At 38.6% G+C, this 13853-nt stretch overlaps 1 protein-coding gene, 1 non-coding gene and 1 pseudogene across 2 annotated transcripts in view; 2 read left to right on the forward strand and 1 right to left on the reverse strand.

Annotated features, from left to right (window-relative positions):
* ZFX (zinc finger protein X-linked) overlaps positions 1-13853 on the reverse strand; it is a 95365-nt gene that overhangs the window by 65213 nt on the left and 16299 nt on the right. Inside the window, exon 2 of the mRNA XM_077887860.1 lies at positions 6426-6475. The gene's annotated coding sequence lies outside the window, so the exon portion shown is untranslated. The remainder of the gene's footprint in view (positions 1-6425; positions 6476-13853) is intronic.
* LOC144309248 (U6 spliceosomal RNA) lies at positions 2369-2468 on the forward strand (annotated as a pseudogene).
* Positions 7826-7931, forward strand: LOC144309251 (U6 spliceosomal RNA). The gene has a single exon (XR_013375310.1). It is a non-coding gene; the product is annotated as a U6 spliceosomal RNA (small nuclear RNA).

Consider the following 13853-nt stretch of genomic DNA (forward strand, 5'->3'; position numbering starts at 1 on the left):
TCATACTTTTTAATTTTTGCCAAGAACATAACTACCTTACAGAACGATCTTTGAGTTAGCAACATTTGCTAAAGCAGCTCTTGAAAAATCTGCCACATTTTGAACAAAGACTCCTTTTTAATGATATAATGACTTTTCACCCCAAAATACATTAAATAAATATGCTAAAAGAAGTGATAATTCAACATTACAGTTTAAAGCAAAAATATTCTCACCAATTACAGAATGTAAGAATTCCTCATCAGAGAATCTCATATGGAACAAATTTGAATTGTGTTCTATGTTTATATGAACCACAAATGTTTTTTGCTTGTTTTTGCACACAGACATAAAGCAAATAGAAACAAACACCCCAAATTGAGAACAAAACAGGAAGGAGCAGCTGGCAGAAATGTGGAAAGTTTCGTAATTCTTGAAAAGGTGAAGGAAGCCAAGGACACAGCAGGAATCTGACTGAGTGAAATTAAGGTTTCAATCAAGTGTGAATTGTGCCTGTAAGACTCAGGTGGCCAGCAATGGAGTCCCCACTTTACGGTAATGACACTATGTTGAGGGAAAGTTCACACGAGAATGAAATGAGAAGTAGAGTCAGAGCATGGATGGCATGGTCTGATCTGGTGAGGAGTCTGGGACAGCCTTCGCTGTAAAGAACAACCCCGTGAGTAGCCAGATAAAATGGATCATGAATAAAAGGGTTACAGAGCGCCTGTGCTCTGGAGCGGAGCTTCTGGAACTTAATGTGCACACAATCCCCCACCCCCACCCCAACAACCCAGGATTGCTGTGAACCCACTCCTCTGTGGCAGCAGGGCCAGGACTGCCCAAGACTCTGCATTTCCTACAAGCTCCCAGGCCACGCCTCCGGGCCAGTGGCTCCGAGGCCTTGCCTGGGTCTCCTGTGGCCCAAGAGCAGGGGGGAAGAGCCAGGGGCAACCACTATGGAGATGAATACCATCACCTGTGTCCACGCCCCCGGGGAGCTCAACATTCAGAGGGGGAGGAGAGAGATGGTAGACACGGAGAACAGACAGCCAACACCAACACACAGGTACTTGCTGCTCCTGGCCAACAGAGGCCATAACGAAAGATCTTCTGGAAAAAGGTTTTCCTCAGCCTGAGACACATCTCTATCTGCAGACTGAAAGAACTCACCCCGCCTCAGGGAAAATCGCCCACCCGCACATCCACACAGTGGGGCAACGATTTTTAAGGACAACTTTTCATTACAAAAACCCCTGTGATCACTAAGACAGGAGAAAATTCATCATTTTTTGAGGGCTCACCTTGTGTTCTGCACGCTACTTGGTGCTTTCCCTGAGTTCTCTCATCTAAACCTCATGGCATCCCAATAAAGTGGTGATGCCCATCTTCAAGTGGACTGGATTCAGGAAGTCCAACGGTTTGGTCAGGACCCCTCTGCTCTCTGGCTGCCTCGGCTCTCTTCCAGCCCACGCTGGAGGAGACAGGCTTCTTCTAGATGGGCATAGGCAGCTCTGGGCTCAGGTCATCGCAGCCCAGTCCCCCTGGAAGAAAGAGAGAGAGTCTCTCTTCTGGGGATAATGGCCCCTACCCCTCTTGTCCTGCTCCTCTGGATATGGAACCTCTGCCATGTGAGCAAGCTGGAGCAGGAGTGATGACGTCCCAGTACTACAGCCTGCTGCACATGCAGTAGAACTTCTGTCCCACAGTGGAGGCTGGACAGGAATGGGACCTCCAATCCTCTGCCTTGAACCTGCCTGGCTATAGCTTCTGCAACACGGAGTTGAGGTGATAAAAGATGCTGATGGCCTGCCCTTCCTGGAGTGAAACCATAGCCCTAGACTGGGAGCTGAGAGGAAATGGAGTCCCATCTCTTTGGCTGCATCTTACACAAGTAGATTCCATCAGACTGAGCTGAGAAGTAGGAAGCAGTTTGTGGTTCAGATGTCACAGACTCCCATTTAAGTAACAAGTTCATTGCTCTTACTAAGGTTTACTGGTAAATTTTCTTGGATAAATGTTTCTGTATTTGCTGTCTGTTCTTAGGACAATCCCAGAGACTTTAAATGGTTGGGTTTCTAAAATACTTTTCACCAGTTAAATACTTGTTTCTCTGGGGAAAGTGTCTACTAATCTCACCCCACCATTTTGGAAGTCCATACTTCAATCAGGTTTTTTTTTAAGGAGAAAAATAAGTTTGATAGCATTGTAAACTCATGATTCAAACATACCCCAGGTGTTTCAATCCACTGCAATTATTTTTACTGATGCTCAAATTATGCCAACTGTGACTGGGGGAAATTCTTTAGGTTGGCTCCTAAGTCCTTCTGACATGACCCTAACAGTTGTTGACAGCTTTCTTGCTGTTAAAATACTGTGTACATTCTAGTTGCTTCAGCAGTACAAATACTAAAATTGGAATGATACAGAAATTAGCATGGTCCCTGCGCAAGGATGACACACAAATTCGTGAAGCGTTCCAAACTTTTAAATACCATATGATTTCACTCATATGTAGAACTTAAGAAAACAAAGGAACAAAGAAAAAAAGAGAGACAAGCCAAAAAGCAGACTTTTAACTATAGAGAACAAACTGATGGTTACCAGAGGAGAGGTGGGTGGTGAGATGGGTGAAATAGGTGAAGGGGATTAAGAGTACACCTATCAGGACGCCTGTGTGGCTCAGCGGTTAAGCGTGATCCTGGAGTCCTGGGATCGAGTCCTGCATTAGGCTCCCTTGTGCACTGGGCTCCTAGCATGAGCCTGCTTCTCCCTCTGCCTATGTCTCTGCCTCCCTCTCTGTCTCTCATGAATAAATAAATAAAATCTTTTTTTTTAAAAAAAAGAGTACACTTATCATGATGAGCATTCAGTAATGTACAGAATTGCTGAATCATTATATTGTATATCTGAAACTAATATAACACTATGTTAACTATACTGGAATTAAAATAATACAGACATACATACTGTGTACATTACCTACAGAATGCTTTTGAAAAACTGAAAGGTCATACTTTCCAGTATCAAAAGGAGTATATATGGATTCTAAAGAAATGAAGAAGATAAAAGCAATCACTCAAAAGGGAAAAAGAAATAAAAAAAATAAGGAAACATTAAAGATAGAATAAAAAGGAATGCCTGGGTGGCATAGTTGGTTAAGCATCTGACTCTGGGTTTTGGCTTAGCTTGTGATCTCAGGATTGTGAAACTAAAGACCCACATTGGGCTTCGCACTCAGCACAGTCCATTTGAGATTCTCTCTACCCTTCCTCCTTGTGCTCTCTCTCTCAAATAAATAAATCTTTTAAAATAGCATAAAAATATGACATGAATAATAAAAAATGTATTAGTTATCATGATAAATACATTGGAATCTACTCCCCTATTAAAAATTAAGATTCAAAAAGAAAAAAATTAAAAAAAAAAGAAAAAAATTAAGATTCACAGGGGCACCTGGCTAGCTCAGTTGGTAGAGCAAGGGGTGTAGAGATTACTCAAAACTAAAATCTTAAAAAATAAAAAGATAAAAATAAACTAAAATTAGGATTCACAAATTGGACTAAGAATTCCATTTTATGTTATTTAGATGAAACGCAAAATGAAACAAAAAGATTAATGTAAAGGAAGGAGAATATATAAAATAAATGCAAATGAAGAGAAATCAAAGATGAAAATACTTACATTAGTACAATTTGACATTTAAAAAATGACATTGGAATTTATAAAGCCAAAATATGAAGAAGGATAGAGTATCACTTAATAATATGATTAATAAATCTTATTTAATAGCTTCCTGCAAAGAAACATGTATTGAATACTAGATAATATACTGGTTTTTTTCCCTAGTATCATGTAGCATTTACAAAAACTGAATATATATAGCTGTACAAATAGTGGCAGGTAAGTAGGTTCAAATGCTAAAGAAGACTTACAGAACCCAAATGACATGGCTTACAAATATACAGTTTATTATAGGGAAAGGACATGCTATATCAACAGCACAAAAGTCGGATTATACATCACAGCATATGATTCACAGCAGGGGTCTGGAGAGGCCAAGTGCAGGCTCTTATTGTCCTCTTCTAGTCCTAGAAGACGTTCTGCACTCATCCTATATCTTCCTTGCCCCAACCGTAGAATCGGCCATTTCTTTAAGGAACCCTGGTTCCATTTATTGGAGAATAATACTTAGCAACAAAGACCTGGGTGCTAGGTATACTCATTGCTACTGGGGTATCACTGCTTCTAGACCATTTCAGAAGCCAGAGCCAGAAATATATGTAAGTATACTACCTTATGTATATGTACATATCTATATTTCTGTATATATCTACCAACTAGAGTACACTTATATATAGTTCTTTTTATTGTTAGCCTTATATTATCTTATCAAAATACCATTTTCTTATTTTAAATTGAGGTATAATTGACATACAACATTATATTAGTTATAGGTGTACAACATAATGATTCAATATTTGTATATCCTGCAAAATGATCACCACAATAAGTCCAGTTAATATCTGCCACCATACACACATTTCTTGTGATGAGAACTTTAGACTTCCTCTCTTAGCAACATTCAAATATGCAATATAGTACTATTAACTGTAGTCACCATGCTGTACATTACATCATCATGACTTATTTATTTTATAACTGGAAGTTTGCATCTTTTGACTCCCTTCACCCATTTTTCCTACACCTCACCCCCTCCTCTGACAACCACCAATGTAATCTCTGTGTCTATAAACTTAAAAAAAAAAAAAACAATTTTTCACAGTTATTTAACATTCCCCCCTACCCTCTTCAGTGAAGTTATGCCATACAATTTTAATACAATTAGGTTCTTTTGTCACACGCTGCACTCCATCCCAAGATCACGGACAATCATATTAATTTTTAAAATTTTGCAAACAGTAAAGTTCATTCTTGGTGGCGTAACATTCTGTGGGTTTTTGACAACTGTGGAGTCATACATATCTACACCACTCTTGTACAGCCCATTGTATATTTCAACCTTCCTTCTCCCACAATCCCTGGCAATTACTGCTTTACTTTCCGTCTTATGGTAGACCGAATAATGACCTGAAAAAATATCCAAGTTCTAATCCGTCCAACCTGTGAATATTACATCACATGGCAAAAGGGACTTTGCAGATGTGATTAAGAATTTTGTGATGGGGAGATCATCTTGGGTTATCCAGGTGAGTCCTAAATAATCACAGAGGTCCTTAAAAGAGAGCAGCAAGACAAAGGAGGTAGTAGGAGACATGAAGATGGAAGCACGAGGTTGGAGTGTTGTGAGGCAGGAGTCACAAGCTAAGTAATACAGGCAGCCTCTAGAACCCAGAAAAGTCATAGAAATGAATCCTCCCTTAGAGCCTCCAATAGGAACCAGTCCTACAATACCTTGACTTTAGTCTAATGAAACTGATTTTTTTACTTCTGGCCTCCAGAACTCTAAGAGAATAAATTGGTGCTGTTGTAAGGCACCAAGTTTGTGGTAATTTTTTTACAGCAGCAATAGGAAACTAATACATCTCCCTATAGTTTTGCCTTTTCCACAATGTCTTAATGAATGGCACTATACAATACTTCTGGGTCTTAGAATCTGGCTTCCTTCACTTGGCAAAATACATTTACAATTCATCCATGTTTATGTTATATATATTTTACCACTAAGAAAAAAGATTCATTTGTGTTGAGTGAATCAGTAGATCTTTCCTTCTTATCACTGACTAGTACTCCACTGTACACTTGTGCCAGTTTGTTATCCATTCACCTGTTGAAGGACATTAGATAGTTTCTGATGAATAAAGCTGCTATAAACATTTGCATACAAGTTTTTGTGTGCACATAAATTTTCCATTAACTTGGCTATTAAAGAAAGCTCATAGGTATTCATAGCTTTTAGGACATGGGGATGGCAATTTAAATATCATTACCAGGGAAACACATTATTCGGTAATACAAACAAAAAGAATTACAGGCTTTTTAAGGCCAAAGTTACGTTCACAGAACAAGCCAGAAGTTTTGAGTTCCAGATGTCTTACAAGACCCCTTTGTTAGTAATAATATTTTCAAGGACATATTAAGAAACCAGAAAATCGTCTTATTCTGTTGCTGGGATTTCTTATACCAGCAGTTAGGACAGCCTGTGGTTTTCCAGACCAAATGCTGAAATTCCATTATTTAGAACTGAAAGAAATAAAGACAGATCTAGGAAGATTAAAACTTACTATGGAAAGGAAAAGGGCAAAATAGAATTATAAACAATTGGAATATTAGCATGGAATGTTATCCATCCTACAGTGCAAACAGAAGAAACTGACAATATCTGAATTTCTGATTTATTATATTGGCAATCCATTTACCTCTAGTCCTTAGTACTGTTGCCATGTAACCTTTTTAAATAATTTCATGAAGTTATTAAAACTTACCTGTTTTTTCCAACAGATGTGCAGGGACACCTCTGGCAGTAGAGTTTTGCCTGAACAAAACAAAAAAATACGTCATTCAAACATAAAAGTGGCAAAATTTTTCCCTAAGGGACCAAAACTACAGAGGAATAATTCTGAGTTATGCTCTTCAATACCAAATCAGGTACAAGTCACATACTATCCAAAAGGCTTATAAAACTAACTGCAAAGTGTATAATAAACATTTGTCGGGGTTTGAGATTTTTCTCCTACTTACAAGCTAACAAATTAGCCTGTTATCATTTCCTGAATGCCAGCAGCATGGTAAGCAGTATGAGCATCATCAGCATATATATGTGGGTTCCTCACTCCCCAAGTCCCACAGGGGCCATGCAGAGGGGCCCAGTGGACACATTGTTTATATCTTGTAGTTTTGCATTGCTGCCGAGGAATATTGGCCTTAGGGAATTCACATCTTTTAGAGAAAACCTCCTATTTGTTCAGAAGGAGACATCGCCTCATCCCTCAAGGCAGCTCCCTAGGAAGAAAGCCCTGAGAAATGGCTCAGGTAAAGAGCGGTCTGGATCCTGTGTTCCAGGAATGTAAAACAAGAACACGCAATGATGCTCTGGGCTGTGATGGATAGTATCCTCTAACAAAAGCGTGCCCAGAGAGATAACAGGCTATCTGTCCTTCTGCATGAAGTGGACAATAAGAGGTCTTGCTCAAAGTTTTGCTGCTAGGAATATTTTCCTTCACCACTGTCTTTCAGGGACTAGAATGGATCCATTTTTAAGCTGGTGCCAGCAAACTGTGTGTAAACCAGGCCTGTGCTTTTTCTAGTTAGCCAGTCATAGAGAACTCTCTGGGAAGTCATAAATGCAGGTTAAAGGGAGAAGTAAATCAGTAGAAGCAAGTACCATGTGAGCTTAAAACATAGCTTCATGCACTTTACTTGTGCCTTCTGAGCAGCTTGGATCCAATCATGTATATACAACGTTACCATTTTCTACTGGAATACTGTTGTCACATCCAATTTTATGTTTCCATGGAAACGACATTCACTTCCTGATGGTCATTTCAAGTGGCACACCTCACTCTCCTTTCACCTTCCAGGTTTCCTGCCCATGCTTTCCATTGAGTGAACCTAACCAGAAGCTGGAGGGCAAAGAAACCTATTGATACCACCTCCCATGGCACAGAGCAGGTAGAGAGGGTGGAGTGAATCTGGAAGGGCAAATGGAAGATATCTAGCACAGCCCATAAATGGCATTGATGTCACTGGCATGATTTTCTAAAACATTAAGCCATTCTTGGGAAAGTTCCAAACAAAACAACACACACTCTTTTCAACTTACACAGTAGTTCCGTTCCTGGAAAATTCCAGGATATTAAAACCATGCAAAAAATACTTTGAGTTATGCTCACTTCAGCAGCAATATACTAAAATTGGAATTATACAGAAAAGATAAGCTTGGCCCCTGCACTAGAATGACATGCAAATTTGTAAAAGCATCTCATATTTTAAAAAATAAATTTTAGAAAGAGAAAAAAGTACATTGAATTTACATGCAAAATGAGGTCAGGTTTAGGTTCAGATAATTACAAATAAGTTTCTCATACATATGAATGGCCAGGGGGATGTTTGAAAATCACATAAGAGGATCTCTGGGTGGCGCAGCGGTTTAGCGCCTGCCTTTGGCCCAGGGCGCGATCCTGGAGACCCAGGATCAAATCCCACGTCAGGCTCCCGGTGCATGGAGCCTGCTTCTCCCTCTGCCTGTGTCTCTGCCTCTCTCTCTCTCTCACTGTGTGCCTATCATAAATAAATAAAAATTAAAAAAATTAAAAAATGAAAATCACATAAGAAAAAAAATAATAAAAAAAATTAAAAAAAGAAAGAAAATCACATAAGACGTAGGAAAATGGGCAGCCCTGGTGGCTCAGCGGTTTAGCGCCGCCTTCAGCCCAGGGTGTGATCCTGGAGACCCGGGATCGAGTCCCACATCGGGCTCCCTGCATGGAGCCTGCTTCTCCCTCTGCCTGTGTCTCTGCTTCTCTCTCTCCTCTCTGTGTATTCTCATGAATAAATAAATAAAATCTTAAAAAAAAAAGACGTAGGAAAATTCATCCTTGTAAGAAAGTCACATGCACTGAAGGACATATGACATTCTTGGCTTCTGCCCAACTAACTAATCCCCGGCCAGGGGGTTCCTGTCAATCACTGCAACAACCTTACTAGCCACACAGGAGTTTTCAAAGCATACCCTTGGGTGGTACTGCCCCTAGTGATACCCACTCTTCTAAGGTGAAACATTCATCCTTGCAGAATTTGAGTTTGATATCTCATCCACTTAATTGGAGGCAACATTCAATGGAAGAAACCATTCAATTTATGGATTCTTCTCGATTTCTCAATTTATGGATTTTTGTTCAATCCAACATACAAAAGTCTCTGACTCAATTACCAAACACTTGCTGCCATTTCTGGCAATGTATAATTGTGAATTTGAATTTTCTGATTTAGTATAAATACAAAGTAAGAAAATAACTGAACATGAAGCTCAAACTTCACATGGAGCCAGATAAAAGTTTATATATAACCACATTTCATGTAACTTGATATTAAACTATAACATTTTTCTACTTTTAACTAATATAATTTTGGTTTTTAAAAAAGATTTTATTTATTCATTTGAGACAGGGAGGGGGTGGAGAGATAGCGAGTGAGAGCATAAGCAGGGGTGGAGAGGGAGAAGCAGGCTCCCCGCTGAGCAGGGAGCCCCAAATGGAGCTCAATCCCAGGACCCCAGGATCATGACCTGAGCCGAAGGCAGACACCCAATCGACTGAGCCACCCAGGCGCCCCATACTTTTAACTAATATATTCTAAGTAATAACATCCACATTTTATAAAAATATAAAATACCTAAACAGAAATATAGAATAAAAACATTATATACTATGGCAGACAGAATAATGGCTCCCCTCAAATATGTCCATGACCTGATTTCTTGAAACCTTTGAATGTTACCTTACATGGCAAAAGGGATTTTGCAGATGTGACTAAATCGAGGATCTTGAAATGGGGAGATTATCCTGGATTATCTAAGTGGGCTCAATGTAATCACGGGAGTCCTTAGGAAAGGGGAGCGGGAGAGTCAGAAGACAGAGAAGGTGATGTGACAATAAGAGTATATATTGGAGTGATGCAACTAGAGCCAAGGAATGCAGGCAGCCTCAAGAAAATGGAAGACACAAGCAATGGATTCTCTCCTAGAACTTCCAAAAGGAACCAACCCTACAGACACCTTAATTTTAGCTCCATAAACTTCTCCATACTTCTGACCTCCAAAACTGTAAGAGAATAAATCCGTGTTGTTTTAGGGCACTAAATTTGTGGTAATTTGTTACAACAACAACAGGAAACTCATAAACATTTCTGCCCCTTCTCCCTGCTGAGAGATCCACCATTGTTAACACCTTGGTACCTGTACTTCCAGATCTTTTCCTATACCATTAAATGTGTGTATGTACGTGTGTGTGTACTTCTTACAAAAATGGATCACAGTTGGATCACATGCTATTTTGTAACTTGCTTTTTTAAGTCTACAAGCTCCATATGTCCATTTCATCAAATATCTAGACTACATTAAAAATTTCTCAAATGAAACAAAAATGCCCTTAACTCTTGTTTGGTCCATAACAGAATCTGTTTGAGGACCACACATATCATCTGATTATTAGGTCCCTTTGGTTATGTTGTTGACTATTGAGGAGATGGTTCTACAGTTGCTCTGAAGAATGTGCCACCTTTTGGTTCATTTAGTTGCTACCTCTGGTGCTATTTAGTTTGTTCTTTTATTTCCTGTATTTGAAATGCTGTAACATTTTTACTAAAATTTTTGGCTAGAATTCTCTATAGGTTATGGGTATTCATGTTGAATCACATCAGAAAACACATAATATATGGTTAATCCATTAAGGATGTTAAGACTGACCACTGGATTAAGGTGATGACTGCCTAATCCCTCCATTTTACAGTTATATTTTTGCCCTGAAACTAGAAAGTGACCATTGTTCCTTTGCATTTTAAAAATATCCAGTTCCAGGATGCCTGGCTGGCTTGCTTGTAGAGCATGTGACTCTAGATGTCAGGGATGTGAGTTCAAGTCCTATGTTAGGTGTAGAGATTACTTAAAAATAAAATCTTTTTAAAAATCCAGTTCTTATTAACCATTTTAACACCTGTTGATATGGTGTTATGACCATTATAATTCATGGCAATTTCATTCAAGATTGTGATGTTTGGGGATCCCTGGGTGGCTCAGTGGTTTAGCGCCTGCCTTCAGCTCAGGGTGTGATCCTGGTGTCCCAGGATCGAGTCCCACATCGGGCTCCATGCATGGAGCCTGCTTCTCTCTCTGCCTATGTCTCTACCTCTCACTGTGTGTGTCTCTTATGAATAAGTAAATAAAATATTAAAAAAAAGATTGTGATGTTTTTAAAAGTCTATCATCTCTTCTACATTTACTAATTAGTATTCACCTGTGAAGTAAAGCTTTCCCTCATTTCGGGGGGATATTTGGTTACATGAAATACAAATTCTACTGGAAAGGCAGGATAAAATGCTTTATTTTTTGCCATTAATTACCAACTTTCATAGTAAGTAGTTGATTCAATAGCTTTCTCAAAGGGTGAATTTTCATAGATTCCACCTATTTGAATTCATTGCTACTGTTAGTCTTTATAATGCTCGAAATGTCATGACTATGGCCAGTGGAACATAAGCCCAGTGATCTTTAAGAACTTTACTGATTTCTAGCACAAAAAAATATCCCTGGCTTTTCTTGTATTTTCTCTGTTCCAGCCTTGGAATGAGCTATTTCTCCAAAAGGTCCAGTTGTACTTTAGTGGGGAGTGGTTTTCAGAGACCACAACCTGAACACTAGAGGTGTTCATTATTACTGGGGTGACACTGCTTTTAGGCCATTTCAATGGACAGAACTAGAAAAATATACATATTGAGGAAGACAGACTCTAGGGTGCCCCCTTGGTGTTCATGTTCCTGTGTGCTTCCCTCCTGAAAGTGGAAGGAATCGTGATTTGCTTCTAGTCATCAGTGTCTGGCAAAGATCGCAGGATGCACACAATTACATATATATAATTATATGTGTATGATTTATGATTAATGTCAGTCTTGGAAGGAGAATATCCCCCTTGCTAGCTTTAAAGAAGCCAGCTGCCAGGCTGTGAATCACTTAGGGAGAGAACCACTTGACAAAGAACTGAGGGCAGCCTCTAGCTAACATCCAACAACAAACTGAGACCCTCAGCCCAGACGCCTGCAAGGAATGAAAAATTGCCAACAACCAAAGAACTTGGGAGAAGATGTGAGCACAGTGTTGACTGACACCTTGACTGAAGCTCTGTGAGTCCCTAAAGCAGAGCATGCAGCTAAGTCATGCTCAGACTCCTAACCCACAGAAAGTGTGAAATAATAAATGTGTCCTGTGTTAAGCCTCTAACTTTGTGGTAATATGTAACAATAGATAACTAACACTATTTAACCAAGGGCTTATATGAATTTTTTAAATTCAGTTTTAACATTACAGTGTTTTTCTTAATTTCTTGGATCCTATCCTAATATTCTTACAAATAGTGGGACTATTGGTTTTATCCCCTGGAGGACTGCATACCAAATGGTGAACAAAAAACTGAAAATGAGGGATCTCTTCTATTTTTCCATTTTTCCTCTCTTTGAAGGCAAACATTTATTCATTCATATTGTCTCATCTAAGTAAACTAAGTCTACGAAATCACTTTATAATAATTTTGGCCCTAAAATTCCTTTAAATTGTCATTATGAAGTATAATATTTCCTATTAATATAGTACTTCATGGTTTAAAACTAATTTTTTCATGTCAAAGTTTCTCTAATAAATTTTAGAACGGCATTCAATTAACAGAAGTTTAGGCAAAATTATCATACAAATTATTTGCTCCCCACCAACAATGTTTATTTCCCCAAACAAGGCACACTTATGCTTTAAAAATATTTTTAAAAGAATACATAGTTTCATTTTTCATATATTTTTTAAAGATTTTATTTATTTATTCATGAGAGACAGAGAGAGAGAGAGAGAGAGAGAGAGGCAGAGACACAGGCAGAGGGAGAAGCAGGCTCCATGCAGGGAGCCCGACATGGGACTCGATCCCGGGACTCCAGGATCAGGCCCTGGGCTGAAGGCGGCGCTAAAACGCTGAGCCACCAGGGCTGCCCCATTCTTCATATTTTCAAGAAACATATGAAACAGAAGTTCAAAGTACAAGCTCTGGACAACCACTTATGGTAAACAAAGATGTCCTTAATTAAAACAATCACTTCCTTCTTTAAATATTTTTTTAATTTTTATTTATTTATGATAGTCACAGAGAGAGAGAGAGAGAGAGAGAGAGAGAGAGAGAGGCAGAGACACAGGCAGAGGGAGAAGCAGGCTCCATGCCCCGGGAGCCCGACGTGGGATTCGATCCTGGGTCTCCAGGATCGCGCCCTGGGCCAAAGGCAGGCGCCAAACCGCTGCGCCACCCAGGGATCCCTCTTCTTTAAATATTTAGTAACAAATATTTAATTTTAAAATTATACAAATAAATCTATACTTCTATTATTTATGATAAAAAGTTAAATGTTTTCAAATGTCCACTAGAAATAATATTATTAATATTGATAAAAGAAAAAATACTCAGATTCACTTTGAATACTGTCTGTTACTTTCAGGTTTAGCACAAGATATTATAGAACAAATAATTCAGCCTGACAAAAAAACATTTCCCACAAGTACTACTTCCAGTAACAATTTCTCTACTGAATGAGACTTGATAATAAATATCATGAAATTTCTCACAACCACCCTGCACGTGAGTCAGTAAGTATTACTATAATGTATTATATAGAAGGTAGCAGGCTGGTTTTCAGAAGCTTGAGGAACAATGGGTAGGTTCTCTTGACCAAATATCATACCCACTAAGAAATTAAATTATTTAAATCAAAGACTTTTCTGGAACAGCTTCACACATTCTTTAAAACTGTTCCATGTCATGAAACTCTTTTTTCTAGATTAGTAACACATTGAAGAGGTTGAAGGAATCTTGAGAAATGTATCTAGGTTTTATTTATTTCTCTGTCCTTAGGTCTAGTATAAAACCTAGCATATTAATTCAATTAATGTTAAATAAATGAATGAATAATTGGAGGAAGGAAGGAAGGAAGAAAAGAAAAAGAAAGAAAGAAAGAGGAAGGGGTGCAAAGGATCTAGAAAGATGGTCTTAAGTGCCTTTAAGTTACTGTGAAATATATTTAAATGTCTTTAAATGAACAAAAATATAAAATAATGAAAAACTGAAAGAAGTTAACCAAAATTTTAGTGAAAGCTGCAGATTTCCAAGAAT

This window comes from Canis aureus, chromosome X, assembly GCF_053574225.1.
Source record: "Canis aureus isolate CA01 chromosome X, VMU_Caureus_v.1.0, whole genome shotgun sequence".
Taxonomy (NCBI): Eukaryota; Metazoa; Chordata; class Mammalia; order Carnivora; family Canidae; genus Canis; species Canis aureus.